Below are 18,118 nucleotides of genomic sequence, written 5' to 3'. Positions count from 1 at the left end.
GAAATGGGTTTAAAAGTGATTTCGGCGGAGAAATATATATATATATATATATATATATATATATATATATATATATACGCGCACACACACACATATATATAAACGTATTCTCCGTTGAGATATTGCAGCCGCTGCTGTGTCCAGGCCCAGGAGCCTTAGCACTGTGCTGTGATGTCACTCAATACCACTGACATCACTAGGTGTAAACAACATCTCTCCTTTGCTGTGTATGTGACTATGGAGCTGTTTGGTGATGTCGTCTATTATGGCCTTCATAGAAGCAACAGGAGATTGTTGCATCCATCTAGAACCCTCAGAACTACAGTGCTATGATGTCACTCACTTCCACAGGCCTTGCAGAGTGTAAACAACAACAACCCAGCTTTGTTGTGTATGTAACCATAGGGATTTGTGATGTCACCTAGAACCTTCACAGCAGCGACAGCTTTATGAGGAGCATCAGCACTGCTCTGCCTGAGCAGAACCATCACCGCCATAGGTTGTCAAATAACCCGGATTTAACCCACACAGGTAAGTCCAATGGGGTGCAGGCATGTCCTCTATGCTTACAGCTTCCCGTGGGTGTTGGTTTGATACCGTTTGGGGACAGCCAAGGAGGCATCTGCAGGCAACAAAGGTAGGTGTGTGCTTGTGTGTGTGTTTCCTATGCAGATCCTAAGCCCAGTGTCACATGCAAGTAGGAGGAGTAAGAAGGGTTCCTGGCAAATCCGGGTTATGGATTGCATTTAAAAAGGCCCCGTGGGAGTGCAATGGGCCCCTGTCTTGCTGCTTAGCAATAATGGTATGGGTTTAGGTTCTGCTGTGTGTACTGGTGGTTGACTGCCCCCCAGCCCAGAGTGTGCATGGAAAATTGTCTGGCAGCCTCCCTGACAGCAAGCAGTGATAGTGCCCATGAAGGGGACCTTGTTGGGCCCGCCCCTTTCACGGTTATCGCTTCTCGGCCTTTTGGCTAAGATCAAGTGTAGTATCTGTTCTTATCAGTTTAATATCTGATACGTCCCCTATCTGGGGACCATATATTAAATGGATTTTTGAGAACGGGGGCCGATTTCGAAGCTTGCTTCCGTCGCCCTATGCATTGACCCGATATGGCAGTATCTTCGGGTACAGTGCACCACCCCCTTACAGGGTTAAAAAGAAAGATTCCTACTTTCATTGCTACCTGCTTGCTGGCTAGCCAGCTAGCCAGCCCTGTGGGCCTTGCTGCTGCTGCAGCCAAAAAACAAAAGGTGGTGCTGCTGCTGCTTCTGCTGCTTCTGCTTCTGCTTGTGTCTGGCCCCTGTTGGAGCGTCCAGGCACAGGACTTCTGCTGCTGCTGACTAAATGGCCTCCTTAATTGGATCATTTGAGTAGCCAGCACACCTGTGCAGGTAGGGCATGACATGATAGGCAGCTGCCTTGATAGCGGGTGGGTGCTGAATGTTCCTAATTGACAAAATAAGATTAATGCTTATGAAGAAATATAAAATCTCATCCCTTCCCCAATATCGCGCCACACCCCTACCCCTTAATTCCCTGGTTGAACGTGATGGACATATGTCTTTTTTCGACCGTACTAACTATGTAACTATGTAACATAACATGGGGGGGGGGGGGTCTCCTGGCTGTTCACACAGGTGTGTCATTGCTGTACATTGACCATGCATTGCTTCTGTGGTATTGCAAAGGCAAAGACAAATGCTTCCAGCCATCCATTGCACTAATGGATTGGTCATCAGCTGGCTGTCTATGTCCCGCATCAATATAGACCAAAGTACAGAGGGTTAGGCTATGCTATTGTGCACCTACCTGATGCATCAGAAGGTGCGAGGCCCTTGCTAAATTCTGTGCACAGACTTTGAGATCTATACTTTAGACTGTATCTAAACCTGCTCCAACATGGACTGACATTCTGGCCTACTTTCAGCCGATGCGACTTGTCTGTCGCTGAACAGTCGCTTTTTATGTATTCAGCACCTATGTATAATGTTGTAAAAATGCTCTAGAAGCTAAAGTCGCAGAAATGTCACACATATTTGGCCTGCAACTTTCTGTGCGACAAATTCAGACAGGAAAAATCAGTATAAATCCTTAGAAAATTATCCCCCAGTGTCTCCATCTGCTGGCGGTATTGAATAAGCATTGCTGCACTGATGGGGTATGCATTAGACGAAAAAAAAGAAGAAAAAGAAGAATAATACGCCCAGAAAAGAGGCGAAAAGGAGAAAAACGTAAAAAAACGTGAAAAAAAAGTAAGAGGAAGAGAAGGGAAAAAAAGGTGGAAATGGGTTTAAAAGTGATTTCGGCGGAGAAATATATATATATATATATATATATATATATATATATATATATATATACGCGCACACACACACATATATATAAACGTATTCTCCGTTGAGATATTGCAGCCGCTGCTGTGTCCAGGCCCAGGAGCCTTAGCACTGTGCTGTGATGTCACTCAATACCACTGACATCACTAGGTGTAAACAACATCTCTCCTTTGCTGTGTATGTGACTATGGAGCTGTTTGGTGATGTCGTCTATTATGGCCTTCATAGAAGCAACAGGAGATTGTTGCATCCATCTAGAACCCTCAGAACTACAGTGCTATGATGTCACTCACTTCCACAGGCCTTGCAGAGTGTAAACAACAACAACCCAGCTTTGTTGTGTATGTAACCATAGGGATTTGTGATGTCACCTAGAACCTTCACAGCAGCGACAGCTTTATGAGGAGCATCAGCACTGCTCTGCCTGAGCAGAACCATCACCGCCATAGGTTGTCAAATAACCCGGATTTAACCCACACAGGTAAGTCCAATGGGGTGCAGGCATGTCCTCTATGCTTACAGCTTCCCGTGGGTGTTGGTTTGATACCGTTTGGGGACAGCCAAGGAGGCATCTGCAGGCAACAAAGGTAGGTGTGTGCTTGTGTGTGTGTTTCCTATGCAGATCCTAAGCCCAGTGTCACATGCAAGTAGGAGGAGTAAGAAGGGTTCCTGGCAAATCCGGGTTATGGATTGCATTTAAAAAGGCCCCGTGGGAGTGCAATGGGCCCCTGTCTTGCTGCTTAGCAATAATGGTATGGGTTTAGGTTCTGCTGTGTGTACTGGTGGTTGACTGCCCCCCAGCCCAGAGTGTGCATGGAAAATTGTCTGGCAGCCTCCCTGACAGCAAGCAGTGATAGTGCCCATGAAGGGGACCTTGTTGGGCCCGCCCCTTTCACGGTTATCGCTTCTCGGCCTTTTGGCTAAGATCAAGTGTAGTATCTGTTCTTATCAGTTTAATATCTGATACGTCCCCTATCTGGGGACCATATATTAAATGGATTTTTGAGAACGGGGGCCGATTTCGAAGCTTGCTTCCGTCGCCCTATGCATTGACCCGATATGGCAGTATCTTCGGGTACAGTGCACCACCCCCTTACAGGGTTAAAAAGAAAGATTCCTACTTTCATTGCTACCTGCTTGCTGGCTAGCCAGCTAGCCAGCCCTGTGGGCCTTGCTGCTGCTGCAGCCAAAAAACAAAAGGTGGTGCTGCTGCTGCTTCTGCTGCTTCTGCTTCTGCTTGTGTCTGGCCCCTGTTGGAGCGTCCAGGCACAGGACTTCTGCTGCTGCTGACTAAATGGCCTCCTTAATTGGATCATTTGAGTAGCCAGCACACCTGTGCAGGTAGGGCATGACATGATAGGCAGCTGCCTTGATAGCGGGTGGGTGCTGAATGTTCCTAATTGACAAAATAAGATTAATGCTTATGAAGAAATATAAAATCTCATCCCTTCCCCAATATCGCGCCACACCCCTACCCCTTAATTCCCTGGTTGAACGTGATGGACATATGTCTTTTTTCGACCGTACTAACTATGTAACTATGTAACATAACATGGGGGGGGGGGGTCTCCTGGCTGTTCACACAGGTGTGTCATTGCTGTACATTGACCATGCATTGCTTCTGTGGTATTGCAAAGGCAAAGACAAATGCTTCCAGCCATCCATTGCACTAATGGATTGGTCATCAGCTGGCTGTCTATGTCCCGCATCAATATAGACCAAAGTACAGAGGGTTAGGCTATGCTATTGTGCACCTACCTGATGCATCAGAAGGTGCGAGGCCCTTGCTAAATTCTGTGCACAGACTTTGAGATCTATACTTTAGACTGTATCTAAACCTGCTCCAACATGGACTGACATTCTGGCCTACTTTCAGCCGATGCGACTTGTCTGTCGCTGAACAGTCGCTTTTTATGTATTCAGCACCTATGTATAATGTTGTAAAAATGCTCTAGAAGCTAAAGTCGCAGAAATGTCACACATATTTGGCCTGCAACTTTCTGTGCGACAAATTCAGACAGGAAAAATCAGTATAAATCCTTAGAAAATTATCCCCCAGTGTCTCCATCTGCTGGCGAGCATTGCTGCACTGATGGGGTATGCATTAGACGAAAAAAAAGAAGAAAAAGAAGAATAATACGCCCAGAAAAGAGGCGAAAAGGAGAAAAACGTAAAAAAACGTGAAAAAAAAGTAAGAGGAAGAGAAGGGAAAAAAAGGTGGAAATGGGTTTAAAAGTGATTTCGGCGGAGAAATATATATATATATATATATATATATATATATATATATATATATATATATATACGCGCACACACACACATATATATAAACGTATTCTCCGTTGAGATATTGCAGCCGCTGCTGTGTCCAGGCCCAGGAGCCTTAGCACTGTGCTGTGATGTCACTCAATACCACTGACATCACTAGGTGTAAACAACATCTCTCCTTTGCTGTGTATGTGACTATGGAGCTGTTTGGTGATGTCGTCTATTATGGCCTTCATAGAAGCAACAGGAGATTGTTGCATCCATCTAGAACCCTCAGAACTACAGTGCTATGATGTCACTCACTTCCACAGGCCTTGCAGAGTGTAAACAACAACAACCCAGCTTTGTTGTGTATGTAACCATAGGGATTTGTGATGTCACCTAGAACCTTCACAGCAGCGACAGCTTTATGAGGAGCATCAGCACTGCTCTGCCTGAGCAGAACCATCACCGCCATAGGTTGTCAAATAACCCGGATTTAACCCACACAGGTAAGTCCAATGGGGTGCAGGCATGTCCTCTATGCTTACAGCTTCCCGTGGGTGTTGGTTTGATACCGTTTGGGGACAGCCAAGGAGGCATCTGCAGGCAACAAAGGTAGGTGTGTGCTTGTGTGTGTGTTTCCTATGCAGATCCTAAGCCCAGTGTCACATGCAAGTAGGAGGAGTAAGAAGGGTTCCTGGCAAATCCGGGTTATGGATTGCATTTAAAAAGGCCCCGTGGGAGTGCAATGGGCCCCTGTCTTGCTGCTTAGCAATAATGGTATGGGTTTAGGTTCTGCTGTGTGTACTGGTGGTTGACTGCCCCCCAGCCCAGAGTGTGCATGGAAAATTGTCTGGCAGCCTCCCTGACAGCAAGCAGTGATAGTGCCCATGAAGGGGACCTTGTTGGGCCCGCCCCTTTCACGGTTATCGCTTCTCGGCCTTTTGGCTAAGATCAAGTGTAGTATCTGTTCTTATCAGTTTAATATCTGATACGTCCCCTATCTGGGGACCATATATTAAATGGATTTTTGAGAACGGGGGCCGATTTCGAAGCTTGCTTCCGTCGCCCTATGCATTGACCCGATATGGCAGTATCTTCGGGTACAGTGCACCACCCCCTTACAGGGTTAAAAAGAAAGATTCCTACTTTCATTGCTACCTGCTTGCTGGCTAGCCAGCTAGCCAGCCCTGTGGGCCTTGCTGCTGCTGCAGCCAAAAAACAAAAGGTGGTGCTGCTGCTGCTTCTGCTGCTTCTGCTTCTGCTTGTGTCTGGCCCCTGTTGGAGCGTCCAGGCACAGGACTTCTGCTGCTGCTGACTAAATGGCCTCCTTAATTGGATCATTTGAGTAGCCAGCACACCTGTGCAGGTAGGGCATGACATGATAGGCAGCTGCCTTGATAGCGGGTGGGTGCTGAATGTTCCTAATTGACAAAATAAGATTAATGCTTATGAAGAAATATAAAATCTCATCCCTTCCCCAATATCGCGCCACACCCCTACCCCTTAATTCCCTGGTTGAACGTGATGGACATATGTCTTTTTTCGACCGTACTAACTATGTAACTATGTAACATAACATGGGGGGGGGGGGTCTCCTGGCTGTTCACACAGGTGTGTCATTGCTGTACATTGACCATGCATTGCTTCTGTGGTATTGCAAAGGCAAAGACAAATGCTTCCAGCCATCCATTGCACTAATGGATTGGTCATCAGCTGGCTGTCTATGTCCCGCATCAATATAGACCAAAGTACAGAGGGTTAGGCTATGCTATTGTGCACCTACCTGATGCATCAGAAGGTGCGAGGCCCTTGCTAAATTCTGTGCACAGACTTTGAGATCTATACTTTAGACTGTATCTAAACCTGCTCCAACATGGACTGACATTCTGGCCTACTTTCAGCCGATGCGACTTGTCTGTCGCTGAACAGTCGCTTTTTATGTATTCAGCACCTATGTATAATGTTGTAAAAATGCTCTAGAAGCTAAAGTCGCAGAAATGTCACACATATTTGGCCTGCAACTTTCTGTGCGACAAATTCAGACAGGAAAAATCAGTATAAATCCTTAGAAAATTATCCCCCAGTGTCTCCATCTGCTGGCGGTATTGAATAAGCATTGCTGCACTGATGGGGTATGCATTAGACGAAAAAAAAGAAGAAAAAGAAGAATAATACGCCCAGAAAAGAGGCGAAAAGGAGAAAAACGTAAAAAAACGTGAAAAAAAAGTAAGAGGAAGAGAAGGGAAAAAAAGGTGGAAATGGGTTTAAAAGTGATTTCGGCGGAGAAATATATATATATATATATATATATATATATATATATATATATACGCGCACACACACACATATATATAAACGTATTCTCCGTTGAGATATTGCAGCCGCTGCTGTGTCCAGGCCCAGGAGCCTTAGCACTGTGCTGTGATGTCACTCAATACCACTGACATCACTAGGTGTAAACAACATCTCTCCTTTGCTGTGTATGTGACTATGGAGCTGTTTGGTGATGTCGTCTATTATGGCCTTCATAGAAGCAACAGGAGATTGTTGCATCCATCTAGAACCCTCAGAACTACAGTGCTATGATGTCACTCACTTCCACAGGCCTTGCAGAGTGTAAACAACAACAACCCAGCTTTGTTGTGTATGTAACCATAGGGATTTGTGATGTCACCTAGAACCTTCACAGCAGCGACAGCTTTATGAGGAGCATCAGCACTGCTCTGCCTGAGCAGAACCATCACCGCCATAGGTTGTCAAATAACCCGGATTTAACCCACACAGGTAAGTCCAATGGGGTGCAGGCATGTCCTCTATGCTTACAGCTTCCCGTGGGTGTTGGTTTGATACCGTTTGGGGACAGCCAAGGAGGCATCTGCAGGCAACAAAGGTAGGTGTGTGCTTGTGTGTGTGTTTCCTATGCAGATCCTAAGCCCAGTGTCACATGCAAGTAGGAGGAGTAAGAAGGGTTCCTGGCAAATCCGGGTTATGGATTGCATTTAAAAAGGCCCCGTGGGAGTGCAATGGGCCCCTGTCTTGCTGCTTAGCAATAATGGTATGGGTTTAGGTTCTGCTGTGTGTACTGGTGGTTGACTGCCCCCCAGCCCAGAGTGTGCATGGAAAATTGTCTGGCAGCCTCCCTGACAGCAAGCAGTGATAGTGCCCATGAAGGGGACCTTGTTGGGCCCGCCCCTTTCACGGTTATCGCTTCTCGGCCTTTTGGCTAAGATCAAGTGTAGTATCTGTTCTTATCAGTTTAATATCTGATACGTCCCCTATCTGGGGACCATATATTAAATGGATTTTTGAGAACGGGGGCCGATTTCGAAGCTTGCTTCCGTCGCCCTATGCATTTACCCGATATGGCAGTATCTTCGGGTACAGTGCACCACCCCCTTACAGGGTTAAAAAGAAAGATTCCTACTTTCATTGCTACCTGCTTGCTGGCTAGCCAGCTAGCCAGCCCTGTGGGCCTTGCTGCTGCTGCAGCCAAAAAACAAAAGGTGGTGCTGCTGCTGCTTCTGCTGCTTCTGCTTCTGCTTGTGTCTGGCCCCTGTTGGAGCGTCCAGGCACAGGACTTCTGCTGCTGCTGACTAAATGGCCTCCTTAATTGGATCATTTGAGTAGCCAGCACACCTGTGCAGGTAGGGCATGACATGATAGGCAGCTGCCTTGATAGCGGGTGGGTGCTGAATGTTCCTAATTGACAAAATAAGATTAATGCTTATGAAGAAATATAAAATCTCATCCCTTCCCCAATATCGCGCCACACCCCTACCCCTTAATTCCCTGGTTGAACGTGATGGACATATGTCTTTTTTCGACCGTACTAACTATGTAACTATGTAACATAACATGGGGGGGGGGGGTCTCCTGGCTGTTCACACAGGTGTGTCATTGCTGTACATTGACCATGCATTGCTTCTGTGGTATTGCAAAGGCAAAGACAAATGCTTCCAGCCATCCATTGCACTAATGGATTGGTCATCAGCTGGCTGTCTATGTCCCGCATCAATATAGACCAAAGTACAGAGGGTTAGGCTATGCTATTGTGCACCTACCTGATGCATCAGAAGGTGCGAGGCCCTTGCTAAATTCTGTGCACAGACTTTGAGATCTATACTTTAGACTGTATCTAAACCTGCTCCAACATGGACTGACATTCTGGCCTACTTTCAGCCGATGCGACTTGTCTGTCGCTGAACAGTCGCTTTTTATGTATTCAGCACCTATGTATAATGTTGTAAAAATGCTCTAGAAGCTAAAGTCGCAGAAATGTCACACATATTTGGCCTGCAACTTTCTGTGCGACAAATTCAGACAGGAAAAATCAGTATAAATCCTTAGAAAATTATCCCCCAGTGTCTCCATCTGCTGGCGGTATTGAATAAGCATTGCTGCACTGATGGGGTATGCATTAGACGAAAAAAAAGAAGAAAAAGAAGAATAATACGCCCAGAAAAGAGGCGAAAAGGAGAAAAACGTAAAAAAACGTGAAAAAAAAGTAAGAGGAAGAGAAGGGAAAAAAAGGTGGAAATGGGTTTAAAAGTGATTTCGGCGGAGAAATATATATATATATATATATATATATATATATATATATATATATACGCGCACACACACACATATATATAAACGTATTCTCCGTTGAGATATTGCAGCCGCTGCTGTGTCCAGGCCCAGGAGCCTTAGCACTGTGCTGTGATGTCACTCAATACCACTGACATCACTAGGTGTAAACAACATCTCTCCTTTGCTGTGTATGTGACTATGGAGCTGTTTGGTGATGTCGTCTATTATGGCCTTCATAGAAGCAACAGGAGATTGTTGCATCCATCTAGAACCCTCAGAACTACAGTGCTATGATGTCACTCACTTCCACAGGCCTTGCAGAGTGTAAACAACAACAACCCAGCTTTGTTGTGTATGTAACCATAGGGATTTGTGATGTCACCTAGAACCTTCACAGCAGCGACAGCTTTATGAGGAGCATCAGCACTGCTCTGCCTGAGCAGAACCATCACCGCCATAGGTTGTCAAATAACCCGGATTTAACCCACACAGGTAAGTCCAATGGGGTGCAGGCATGTCCTCTATGCTTACAGCTTCCCGTGGGTGTTGGTTTGATACCGTTTGGGGACAGCCAAGGAGGCATCTGCAGGCAACAAAGGTAGGTGTGTGCTTGTGTGTGTGTTTCCTATGCAGATCCTAAGCCCAGTGTCACATGCAAGTAGGAGGAGTAAGAAGGGTTCCTGGCAAATCCGGGTTATGGATTGCATTTAAAAAGGCCCCGTGGGAGTGCAATGGGCCCCTGTCTTGCTGCTTAGCAATAATGGTATGGGTTTAGGTTCTGCTGTGTGTACTGGTGGTTGACTGCCCCCCAGCCCAGAGTGTGCATGGAAAATTGTCTGGCAGCCTCCCTGACAGCAAGCAGTGATAGTGCCCATGAAGGGGACCTTGTTGGGCCCGCCCCTTTCACGGTTATCGCTTCTCGGCCTTTTGGCTAAGATCAAGTGTAGTATCTGTTCTTATCAGTTTAATATCTGATACGTCCCCTATCTGGGGACCATATATTAAATGGATTTTTGAGAACGGGGGCCGATTTCGAAGCTTGCTTCCGTCGCCCTATGCATTGACCCGATATGGCAGTATCTTCGGGTACAGTGCACCACCCCCTTACAGGGTTAAAAAGAAAGATTCCTACTTTCATTGCTACCTGCTTGCTGGCTAGCCAGCTAGCCAGCCCTGTGGGCCTTGCTGCTGCTGCAGCCAAAAAACAAAAGGTGGTGCTGCTGCTGCTTCTGCTGCTTCTGCTTCTGCTTGTGTCTGGCCCCTGTTGGAGCGTCCAGGCACAGGACTTCTGCTGCTGCTGACTAAATGGCCTCCTTAATTGGATCATTTGAGTAGCCAGCACACCTGTGCAGGTAGGGCATGACATGATAGGCAGCTGCCTTGATAGCGGGTGGGTGCTGAATGTTCCTAATTGACAAAATAAGATTAATGCTTATGAAGAAATATAAAATCTCATCCCTTCCCCAATATCGCGCCACACCCCTACCCCTTAATTCCCTGGTTGAACGTGATGGACATATGTCTTTTTTCGACCGTACTAACTATGTAACTATGTAACATAACATGGGGGGGGGGGGTCTCCTGGCTGTTCACACAGGTGTGTCATTGCTGTACATTGACCATGCATTGCTTCTGTGGTATTGCAAAGGCAAAGACAAATGCTTCCAGCCATCCATTGCACTAATGGATTGGTCATCAGCTGGCTGTCTATGTCCCGCATCAATATAGACCAAAGTACAGAGGGTTAGGCTATGCTATTGTGCACCTACCTGATGCATCAGAAGGTGCGAGGCCCTTGCTAAATTCTGTGCACAGACTTTGAGATCTATACTTTAGACTGTATCTAAACCTGCTCCAACATGGACTGACATTCTGGCCTACTTTCAGCCGATGCGACTTGTCTGTCGCTGAACAGTCGCTTTTTATGTATTCAGCACCTATGTATAATGTTGTAAAAATGCTCTAGAAGCTAAAGTCGCAGAAATGTCACACATATTTGGCCTGCAACTTTCTGTGCGACAAATTCAGACAGGAAAAATCAGTATAAATCCTTAGAAAATTATCCCCCAGTGTCTCCATCTGCTGGCGGTATTGAATAAGCATTGCTGCACTGATGGGGTATGCATTAGACGAAAAAAAAGAAGAAAAAGAAGAATAATACGCCCAGAAAAGAGGCGAAAAGGAGAAAAACGTAAAAAAACGTGAAAAAAAAGTAAGAGGAAGAGAAGGGAAAAAAAGGTGGAAATGGGTTTAAAAGTGATTTCGGCGGAGAAATATATATATATATATATATATATATATATATATATATATACGCGCACACACACACATATATATAAACGTATTCTCCGTTGAGATATTGCAGCCGCTGCTGTGTCCAGGCCCAGGAGCCTTAGCACTGTGCTGTGATGTCACTCAATACCACTGACATCACTAGGTGTAAACAACATCTCTCCTTTGCTGTGTATGTGACTATGGAGCTGTTTGGTGATGTCGTCTATTATGGCCTTCATAGAAGCAACAGGAGATTGTTGCATCCATCTAGAACCCTCAGAACTACAGTGCTATGATGTCACTCACTTCCACAGGCCTTGCAGAGTGTAAACAACAACAACCCAGCTTTGTTGTGTATGTAACCATAGGGATTTGTGATGTCACCTAGAACCTTCACAGCAGCGACAGCTTTATGAGGAGCATCAGCACTGCTCTGCCTGAGCAGAACCATCACCGCCATAGGTTGTCAAATAACCCGGATTTAACCCACACAGGTAAGTCCAATGGGGTGCAGGCATGTCCTCTATGCTTACAGCTTCCCGTGGGTGTTGGTTTGATACCGTTTGGGGACAGCCAAGGAGGCATCTGCAGGCAACAAAGGTAGGTGTGTGCTTGTGTGTGTGTTTCCTATGCAGATCCTAAGCCCAGTGTCACATGCAAGTAGGAGGAGTAAGAAGGGTTCCTGGCAAATCCGGGTTATGGATTGCATTTAAAAAGGCCCCGTGGGAGTGCAATGGGCCCCTGTCTTGCTGCTTAGCAATAATGGTATGGGTTTAGGTTCTGCTGTGTGTACTGGTGGTTGACTGCCCCCCAGCCCAGAGTGTGCATGGAAAATTGTCTGGCAGCCTCCCTGACAGCAAGCAGTGATAGTGCCCATGAAGGGGACCTTGTTGGGCCCGCCCCTTTCACGGTTATCGCTTCTCGGCCTTTTGGCTAAGATCAAGTGTAGTATCTGTTCTTATCAGTTTAATATCTGATACGTCCCCTATCTGGGGACCATATATTAAATGGATTTTTGAGAACGGGGGCCGATTTCGAAGCTTGCTTCCGTCGCCCTATGCATTGACCCGATATGGCAGTATCTTCGGGTACAGTGCACCACCCCCTTACAGGGTTAAAAAGAAAGATTCCTACTTTCATTGCTACCTGCTTGCTGGCTAGCCAGCTAGCCAGCCCTGTGGGCCTTGCTGCTGCTGCAGCCAAAAAACAAAAGGTGGTGCTGCTGCTGCTTCTGCTGCTTCTGCTTCTGCTTGTGTCTGGCCCCTGTTGGAGCGTCCAGGCACAGGACTTCTGCTGCTGCTGACTAAATGGCCTCCTTAATTGGATCATTTGAGTAGCCAGCACACCTGTGCAGGTAGGGCATGACATGATAGGCAGCTGCCTTGATAGCGGGTGGGTGCTGAATGTTCCTAATTGACAAAATAAGATTAATGCTTATGAAGAAATATAAAATCTCATCCCTTCCCCAATATCGCGCCACACCCCTACCCCTTAATTCCCTGGTTGAACGTGATGGACATATGTCTTTTTTCGACCGTACTAACTATGTAACTATGTAACATAACATGGGGGGGGGGGGTCTCCTGGCTGTTCACACAGGTGTGTCATTGCTGTACATTGACCATGCATTGCTTCTGTGGTATTGCAAAGGCAAAGACAAATGCTTCCAGCCATCCATTGCACTAATGGATTGGTCATCAGCTGGCTGTCTATGTCCCGCATCAATATAGACCAAAGTACAGAGGGTTAGGCTATGCTATTGTGCACCTACCTGATGCATCAGAAGGTGCGAGGCCCTTGCTAAATTCTGTGCACAGACTTTGAGATCTATACTTTAGACTGTATCTAAACCTGCTCCAACATGGACTGACATTCTGGCCTACTTTCAGCCGATGCGACTTGTCTGTCGCTGAACAGTCGCTTTTTATGTATTCAGCACCTATGTATAATGTTGTAAAAATGCTCTAGAAGCTAAAGTCGCAGAAATGTCACACATATTTGGCCTGCAACTTTCTGTGCGACAAATTCAGACAGGAAAAATCAGTATAAATCCTTAGAAAATTATCCCCCAGTGTCTCCATCTGCTGGCGGTATTGAATAAGCATTGCTGCACTGATGGGGTATGCATTAGACGAAAAAAAAGAAGAAAAAGAAGAATAATACGCCCAGAAAAGAGGCGAAAAGGAGAAAAACGTAAAAAAACGTGAAAAAAAAGTAAGAGGAAGAGAAGGGAAAAAAAGGTGGAAATGGGTTTAAAAGTGATTTCGGCGGAGAAATATATATATATATATATATATATATATATATATATATATATATATATATATATACGCGCACACACACACATATATATAAACGTATTCTCCGTTGAGATATTGCAGCCGCTGCTGTGTCCAGGCCCAGGAGCCTTAGCACTGTGCTGTGATGTCACTCAATACCACTGACATCACTAGGTGTAAACAACATCTCTCCTTTGCTGTGTATGTGACTATGGAGCTGTTTGGTGATGTCGTCTATTATGGCCTTCATAGAAGCAACAGGAGATTGTTGCATCCATCTAGAACCCTCAGAACTACAGTGCTATGATGTCACTCACTTCCACAGGCCTTGCAGAGTGTAAACAACAACAACCCAGCTTTGTTGTGTATGTAACCATAGGGATTTGTGATGTCACCTAGAACCTTCACAGCAGCGACAGCTTTATGAGGAGCATCAGCACTGCTCTGCCTGAGCAGAACCATCACCGCCATAGGTTGTCAAATAACCCGGATTTAACCCACACAGGTAAGTCCAATGGGGTGCAGGCATGTCCTCTATGCTTACAGCTTCCCGTGGGTGTTGGTTTGATACCGTTTGGGGACAGCCAAGGAGGCATCTGCAGGCAACAAAGGTAGGTGTGTGCTTGTGTGTGTGTTTCCTATGCAGATCCTAAGCCCAGTGTCACATGCAAGTAGGAGGAGTAAGAAGGGTTCCTGGCAAATCCGGGTTATGGATTGCATTTAAAAAGGCCCCGTGGGAGTGCAATGGGCCCCTGTCTTGCTGCTTAGCAATAATGGTATGGGTTTAGGTTCTGCTGTGTGTACTGGTGGTTGACTGCCCCCCAGCCCAGAGTGTGCATGGAAAATTGTCTGGCAGCCTCCCTGACAGCAAGCAGTGATAGTGCCCATGAAGGGGACCTTGTTGGGCCCGCCCCTTTCACGGTTATCGCTTCTCGGCCTTTTGGCTAAGATCAAGTGTAGTATCTGTTCTTATCAGTTTAATATCTGATACGTCCCCTATCTGGGGACCATATATTAAATGGATTTTTGAGAACGGGGGCCGATTTCGAAGCTTGCTTCCGTCGCCCTATGCATTGACCCGATATGGCAGTATCTTCGGGTACAGTGCACCACCCCCTTACAGGGTTAAAAAGAAAGATTCCTACTTTCATTGCTACCTGCTTGCTGGCTAGCCAGCTAGCCAGCCCTGTGGGCCTTGCTGCTGCTGCAGCCAAAAAACAAAAGGTGGTGCTGCTGCTGCTTCTGCTGCTTCTGCTTCTGCTTGTGTCTGGCCCCTGTTGGAGCGTCCAGGCACAGGACTTCTGCTGCTGCTGACTAAATGGCCTCCTTAATTGGATCATTTGAGTAGCCAGCACACCTGTGCAGGTAGGGCATGACATGATAGGCAGCTGCCTTGATAGCGGGTGGGTGCTGAATGTTCCTAATTGACAAAATAAGATTAATGCTTATGAAGAAATATAAAATCTCATCCCTTCCCCAATATCGCGCCACACCCCTACCCCTTAATTCCCTGGTTGAACGTGATGGACATATGTCTTTTTTCGACCGTACTAACTATGTAACTATGTAACATAACATGGGGGGGGGGGGGTCTCCTGGCTGTTCACACAGGTGTGTCATTGCTGTACATTGACCATGCATTGCTTCTGTGGTATTGCAAAGGCAAAGACAAATGCTTCCAGCCATCCATTGCACTAATGGATTGGTCATCAGCTGGCTGTCTATGTCCCGCATCAATATAGACCAAAGTACAGAGGGTTAGGCTATGCTATTGTGCACCTACCTGATGCATCAGAAGGTGCGAGGCCCTTGCTAAATTCTGTGCACAGACTTTGAGATCTATACTTTAGACTGTATCTAAACCTGCTCCAACATGGACTGACATTCTGGCCTACTTTCAGCCGATGCGACTTGTCTGTCGCTGAACAGTCGCTTTTTATGTATTCAGCACCTATGTATAATGTTGTAAAAATGCTCTAGAAGCTAAAGTCGCAGAAATGTCACACATATTTGGCCTGCAACTTTCTGTGCGACAAATTCAGACAGGAAAAATCAGTATAAATCCTTAGAAAATTATCCCCCAGTGTCTCCATCTGCTGGCGGTATTGAATAAGCATTGCTGCACTGATGGGGTATGCATTAGACGAAAAAAAAGAAGAAAAAGAAGAATAATACGCCCAGAAAAGAGGCGAAAAGGAGAAAAACGTAAAAAAACGTGAAAAAAAAGTAAGAGGAAGAGAAGGGAAAAAAAGGTGGAAATGGGTTTAAAAGTGATTTCGGCGGAGAAATATATATATATATATATATATATATATATATATATATATATATATACGCGCACACACACACATATATATAAACGTATTCTCCGTTGAGATATTGCAGCCGCTGCTGTGTCCAGGCCCAGGAGCCTTAGCACTGTGCTGTGATGTCACTCAATACCACTGACATCACTAGGTGTAAACAACATCTCTCCTTTGCTGTGTATGTGACTATGGAGCTGTTTGGTGATGTCGTCTATTATGGCCTTCATAGAAGCAACAGGAGATTGTTGCATCCATCTAGAACCCTCAGAACTACAGTGCTATGATGTCACTCACTTCCACAGGCCTTGCAGAGTGTAAACAACAACAACCCAGCTTTGTTGTGTATGTAACCATAGGGATTTGTGATGTCACCTAGAACCTTCACAGCAGCGACAGCTTTATGAGGAGCATCAGCACTGCTCTGCCTGAGCAGAACCATCACCGCCATAGGTTGTCAAATAACCCGGATTTAACCCACACAGGTAAGTCCAATGGGGTGCAGGCATGTCCTCTATGCTTACAGCTTCCCGTGGGTGTTGGTTTGATACCGTTTGGGGACAGCCAAGGAGGCATCTGCAGGCAACAAAGGTAGGTGTGTGCTTGTGTGTGTGTTTCCTATGCAGATCCTAAGCCCAGTGTCACATGCAAGTAGGAGGAGTAAGAAGGGTTCCTGGCAAATCCGGGTTATGGATTGCATTTAAAAAGGCCCCGTGGGAGTGCAATGGGCCCCTGTCTTGCTGCTTAGCAATAATGGTATGGGTTTAGGTTCTGCTGTGTGTACTGGTGGTTGACTGCCCCCCAGCCCAGAGTGTGCATGGAAAATTGTCTGGCAGCCTCCCTGACAGCAAGCAGTGATAGTGCCCATGAAGGGGACCTTGTTGGGCCCGCCCCTTTCACGGTTATCGCTTCTCGGCCTTTTGGCTAAGATCAAGTGTAGTATCTGTTCTTATCAGTTTAATATCTGATACGTCCCCTATCTGGGGACCATATATTAAATGGATTTTTGAGAACGGGGGCCGATTTCGAAGCTTGCTTCCGTCGCCCTATGCATTGACCCGATATGGCAGTATCTTCGGGTACAGTGCACCACCCCCTTACAGGGTTAAAAAGAAAGATTCCTACTTTCATTGCTACCTGCTTGCTGGCTAGCCAGCTAGCCAGCCCTGTGGGCCTTGCTGCTGCTGCAGCCAAAAAACAAAAGGTGGTGCTGCTGCTGCTTCTGCTGCTTCTGCTTCTGCTTGTGTCTGGCCCCTGTTGGAGCGTCCAGGCACAGGACTTCTGCTGCTGCTGACTAAATGGCCTCCTTAATTGGATCATTTGAGTAGCCAGCACACCTGTGCAGGTAGGGCATGACATGATAGGCAGCTGCCTTGATAGCGGGTGGGTGCTGAATCCTAATTGACAAAATAAGATTAATGCTTATGAAGAAATATAAAATCTCATCCCTTCCCCAATATCGCGCCACACCCCTACCCCTTAATTCCCTGGTTGAACGTGATGGACATATGTCTTTTTTCGACCGTACTAACTATGTAACTATGTAACATAACATGGGGGGGGGGGGTCTCCTGGCTGTTCACACAGGTGTGTCATTGCTGTACATTGACCATGCATTGCTTCTGTGGTATTGCAAAGGCAAAGACAAATGCTTCCAGCCATCCATTGCACTAATGGATTGGTCATCAGCTGGCTGTCTATGTCCCGCATCAATATAGACCAAAGTACAGAGGGTTAGGCTATGCTATTGTGCACCTACCTGATGCATCAGAAGGTGCGAGGCCCTTGCTAAATTCTGTGCACAGACTTTGAGATCTATACTTTAGACTGTATCTAAACCTGCTCCAACATGGACTGACATTCTGGCCTACTTTCAGCCGATGCGACTTGTCTGTCGCTGAACAGTCGCTTTTTATGTATTCAGCACCTATGTATAATGTTGTAAAAATGCTCTAGAAGCTAAAGTCGCAGAAATGTCACACATATTTGGCCTGCAACTTTCTGTGCGACAAATTCAGACAGGAAAAATCAGTATAAATCCTTAGAAAATTATCCCCAGTGTCTCCATCTGCTGGCGGTATTGAATAAGCATTGCTGCACTGAT

General features: G+C 46.1%; 8 non-coding genes across 8 annotated transcripts; all 8 read left to right on the top strand.

The window, feature by feature from the left end:
- Positions 1-950: 950 nt before the first annotated feature.
- LOC130319528 (U2 spliceosomal RNA) lies at positions 951-1,141 on the top strand. The gene has a single exon (XR_008865697.1). It is a non-coding gene; the product is annotated as a U2 spliceosomal RNA (small nuclear RNA).
- Positions 1,142-3,233: 2,092 nt separating this feature from the next.
- LOC130319526 (U2 spliceosomal RNA) lies at positions 3,234-3,424 on the top strand. The gene has a single exon (XR_008865695.1). It is a non-coding gene; the product is annotated as a U2 spliceosomal RNA (small nuclear RNA).
- A 2,087-nt stretch (positions 3,425-5,511) lies between these two features.
- LOC130319525 (U2 spliceosomal RNA) lies at positions 5,512-5,702 on the top strand. Its single transcript, XR_008865694.1, has one exon. It is a non-coding gene; the product is annotated as a U2 spliceosomal RNA (small nuclear RNA).
- Positions 5,703-7,789: 2,087 nt separating this feature from the next.
- Positions 7,790-7,980, top strand: LOC130319536 (U2 spliceosomal RNA). The gene has a single exon (XR_008865704.1). It is a non-coding gene; the product is annotated as a U2 spliceosomal RNA (small nuclear RNA).
- Positions 7,981-10,069: 2,089 nt separating this feature from the next.
- LOC130319524 (U2 spliceosomal RNA) lies at positions 10,070-10,260 on the top strand. Its single transcript, XR_008865693.1, has one exon. It is a non-coding gene; the product is annotated as a U2 spliceosomal RNA (small nuclear RNA).
- Positions 10,261-12,345: 2,085 nt separating this feature from the next.
- Positions 12,346-12,536, top strand: LOC130319522 (U2 spliceosomal RNA). Its single transcript, XR_008865692.1, has one exon. It is a non-coding gene; the product is annotated as a U2 spliceosomal RNA (small nuclear RNA).
- A 2,099-nt stretch (positions 12,537-14,635) lies between these two features.
- LOC130319521 (U2 spliceosomal RNA) lies at positions 14,636-14,826 on the top strand. Its single transcript, XR_008865691.1, has one exon. It is a non-coding gene; the product is annotated as a U2 spliceosomal RNA (small nuclear RNA).
- Positions 14,827-16,918: 2,092 nt separating this feature from the next.
- On the top strand, positions 16,919-17,109 carry LOC130319520 (U2 spliceosomal RNA). Its single transcript, XR_008865690.1, has one exon. It is a non-coding gene; the product is annotated as a U2 spliceosomal RNA (small nuclear RNA).
- Positions 17,110-18,118: the final 1,009 nt, after the last annotated feature.

The sequence above is a fragment of the Hyla sarda genome, unplaced genomic scaffold (genome assembly GCF_029499605.1).
Source record: "Hyla sarda isolate aHylSar1 unplaced genomic scaffold, aHylSar1.hap1 scaffold_2138, whole genome shotgun sequence".
NCBI classification, from domain to species: Eukaryota; Metazoa; Chordata; class Amphibia; order Anura; family Hylidae; genus Hyla; species Hyla sarda.
The sequence above is the reverse complement of the archived record's forward strand: the minus strand, read 5'-3'. Positions and strand labels throughout refer to the sequence as shown.